This window comes from Giraffa tippelskirchi, chromosome 2 (genome assembly GCF_054371585.1).
Source record: "Giraffa tippelskirchi isolate mGirTip1 chromosome 2, T2T-mGirTip1v1.2.pri, whole genome shotgun sequence".
Classification (NCBI taxonomy): domain Eukaryota; kingdom Metazoa; phylum Chordata; class Mammalia; order Artiodactyla; family Giraffidae; genus Giraffa; species Giraffa tippelskirchi.
This window is the reverse complement of record NC_137276.1, coordinates 214528413-214532690: the sequence shown is the minus strand read 5'-3', so window position 1 is coordinate 214532690 and position 4278 is coordinate 214528413.

The window sequence follows — 4278 nt, the reverse complement described above, 5'->3', positions numbered from 1 at the left end:
CTACCCTTTATTTTTTACCTCTTCCCTCACTTAAACTCACTCCTACACTGATCAAATTGCCAACATTTGTTGGATAATCAAAAAAGCAAGAGAGTTCCAAAAAAACATCTATTTCTGCTTTTTTGACTATGCCAAAGCCTTTGACTGTGTGGATCACAATAAACTGTGGAAAATTCTGAAAGAGATGGGAATACCAGATCATCTGACCTGCCTCTTGAGAAACCTGTATGCAGGTCAGGAAGCAACAGTTAGAACTCGACATGGAACAACAGACTGGTTCCAAACTGGGAAAGGAGTACATCAAGGCTGTATATTGTCACCCTGCCTATTTAACTTATATGCAGATTCCACCATGAGAAACGCTGGGCTGGAAGAAACACAAGCTGGAATCAAGATTTCAGGGAGAAATATCAATAATCTCAGATATGCAGATGATACCACCCTTATGGCAGAAAGTGAAGAACTAAAAAGCCTCTTGATGAAAGTGAGAGAGGAGAGTGAAAAAAGTTGGCTTAAAGCTTGACATTCAGAAAACTAAGATCATGGCATCTGGTCCCATCACCTCATGGGAAATAGAGAAACAGTGCCAGACGTTTTCTGGGCTCCAAAATCACTGCAGATGGTGATTGCAGCCATGAAATTAAAAGAGGCTTACTCCTTGGAAGGAAAGTTATGACCAAACTAGACAACATATTAAAAAGCAGAGACATTATTTTGCCAACAAAGGTCTGTCTAGTCAAGGCTATGGTTTTTCCAGTGGTCATGTATGGATGTGAGAGGTGGACTGTGGAGAAAACTGAGCGCATAAGAATTGATGCTTTTAAACTGTGGTGTTGGAGAAGACTCTTGAGAGTCCCTTGGACTGCAAGGAGATCCAACCAGTGCATCCTAAAGGAGATCAGTCCTGGGTGTTCATTGGAAGGACTGATGTTGAAGCTGAAACTCCAGTACTTTGGCCACCTCATGCGAAGAGTTGACTCATTGGAAAAGACCCTGATGTTGGGAAGGATTGGGGACAGGAGGAGAAGGGGACGACAGAGGATGAGATGGTTGGATGGCATCACCGACTCGATGGACATGAGTTTGGGTAAACTCCTGGAGTTGGTGATGGACAAGGAGGCCTGGCGTGCTGTGATTCATGGGGTCGCAAAGAGTCGGACACGATTGAGCGACTGAACTGACTGAATTGACACTGATGCTATCTATCAAATGTTACCCTTAATGTCAGTATATACAAAGATGCTTTTTCCACTTGTGTGTGGCAAGCCTAGTGGTGTTACTAAATATTCTGATTGTCTCTTGGTCAGGTAGTACCGCACTTCCCAGTTCTCTTATTGTTGGGTGGGGCCATTTGCCCAATTCTCCTCAAAGAGCTTTGAGTAGAAGCGATTTAAGCATCCTTTGAAGTTGAAGCATTTAATCAAATGGAGACACTCCAGAGGCTGAATCTACCCAGCAACCCTCCACTGCCCCTAATGGTGAAGAAGCTGCAACATGAACAAGACGTAAACTTGAGTTAGTGTGTATTATTTATTTTCTGCAGCATAACCTAGGTTCTCCTAACTGATACACCTGGCCTCTCCATTCTGTGCACCCTAATAGCAAAAGGCCTATCTTGGTTAAATTGTATTGTTGATAGCTTCTAACAAAAACCATGTGACTTAATAAGAACAATCTGTCTTTCTAGCTGGCCTAACTTTAAACTCAGGACTACTAATCACATGTGACCCCATAAGGCTGCCCTGAATTCCTGCCATATTTTCTTAGTCCATTTAACCTCCCACAATAAAGCAGCTATTATAAAGCTTTCACCCTGTCCTCAAACATTAACTATATTTTATAAATTATAGCTGTACTAGAAAAAAATAATGTTAATTCCTTGAAAGTGGATATTAACCATAGTCTGTAAACACAGTTTCCACAAAGACTTAATAAATATGTTTGAGATACAGAATGTGAAATTTAAAACACTCCTCAGATTCTTCCTTTATTTTTGATTTGATTTCTGCATTGTATTTTTTTCAAATATAAAATGACTATTATTCATTAAGTGCCTGCTGAATGTCAGGCAATGTGTTACATTCTTTACAAGTTATATATCATTTAATTTTCAACATGATTCTATTACATACCACTATCATTCCCCTTTTGAGATAAGAAAATGAAAGCAAAAATATGAAATACTTCATCTCAAATTACAAGTCGGTCAGTAATTGATGTGGGATATGTAGAGGAGTTGATTGTGGATTCCAGGGACCATGGGCCTAACCACTACATGCCTTGCCTCCCACAAAATATTGGAGAGAATCTAAACAGTTTAGTTAAGAAGCAGGAGGAATAAGTAGTTATATTGTTTCCTGAGGTTCTAAAATTAATAGCTGCTATGTTGATTTTTATCCAGGAAAGAGCACTTGCAGACATGAGTTCATTTGATAGTGTTTGTTCAGCTACTGGTGCTACAAAGAAAAAGGGACTGCTGCACTGGATTTATTTCTAGTAGTCAACCAATTTTTATTATAACTTGAATGATATTTTGAATAATTATATATCTATTTTGGGGTTTAGGTACGTCTTGTTTTTCTCCAACTTTGCCACTTCCTATTTGACTTCAATTTACCTTGATTTCTTTTATTACAAAATACAAAATAGTAATTCTAAACAGCATTGTTGAGTTATAGTGAGAATTAGGGAGATGATATCTGTTGGAGGGGCTGTGTCACATGCTTCCTTTTCTGAGCCTTAGTTGAGTTTGGGACTTGCTGGCTAGGTTAGCCAATGTGATTAGATAGCCTCCTGAGGACTACCAAGTGGATTTCTGGGCAAACATAACTCATTAATCATTATCAAATGCTTAATATTTTTCTAAGCTTGTATCCAACTACTTTTCCATATTTACAGTCACAAATCCCAATGGAATATAGAAGAGATGCAAATCCATCTGACAGAATCGTGGTGAGTATAGAATGCCAAAAAATGCACATTACCAACAACAACAACAAAAAGATAATGAGACAATTTAGAGAAAAAAAAATACGTCTATTAATGAGAAAAGACCCTGTATGGTGCTCAGACTGAACAGGATCTTCATGGTAGAGTGGACCAGCCATTTTGGGTAGAATGTAAAGTTGTTCATCAAGCTCTCAATATTATCATTTAGTGATCCGGGAAAGATGACTATAATAACAGAACTGAATCACTGGGGGCACAAACAGTTCTGCTTTGTAACCTCTTTTTACACAATTCAGACATGCCAAAGGGAATATGTTTTCCTATTTTCCTAAGAGAGAAGTAAAAACCACAGAAGCAGTCAGAGATGATGATGAACTCAGAGGAGTGACTGCAAAGGAAATAACTTCCCCAAGGTGGTCAGAGGTCAGTAAGAGTGCTCAAGGAAAACAGTGTTCACACAGCAGACCACAGCAGGTAGATTGGTGCAGAATAGGAGGAACACAGACAAAAAGGCACAGATATGTTAAGGGAAAACTAGGTCAGTGATGTACAGGCCACTAGGCAGTAACTTAGACTTTTGTGAGACACTTTACTTTGGGGATTCCTAGAATCACAGCAGAATAATAGCTAAAGGCTTTTATTTTTGGTGGGTGATGTCTCATGATCCAAGAATTGGAGACAAACTGCTAAAATCCATTTCCTATGATCCTTCAACTAATACATTTTAGGGTACTTTTGTTTACATCAAGTAAAACATCTGATTAATATCACTAATATCAAATATTGGTCTTTTCCCTGACAATTGTATAACTCTTTCAATAAAAGTATGAAAATGGTTTAAGAGTACCAATTTTTAATAAAATAGAAGGTTTTATATTGTATAGAGCTTTATTTTTACATGGAAAGGAGAAATATATTTTGGCTGTTTAATGTAACCTCTACTTTTTTTTTCCCCCACTAAAAGCCAGAGTTCTGTTCAACTAAGCAAACTAATTAAATTTCCACAATGTTTTTGTAAAGCCCTGTTTGCTTACAGTTAGCCCAAATGTGCTAAAATCCACCAACATTCTACCTTCTTTTGTTGCAAGTAAACCTGCCCTAGAAAGTGAATTTAGGGATTATTATACTTTTTCCATTACAAGCTGTTTGTGTAAACCTTTCCACATTGTCAAAATAAATACATTATTGAAGGAAAGTGAAATAGAAAAAGACTAAAAAAAAATAAAGTTGATGGATTAGCTCAGTATTTCCCAGAAGAAATTTTTTTATTCTCTTATGCTTGGTAGTTTCTTATCTCAGTGGACTATACCTCTACTTTTTATCAATTAC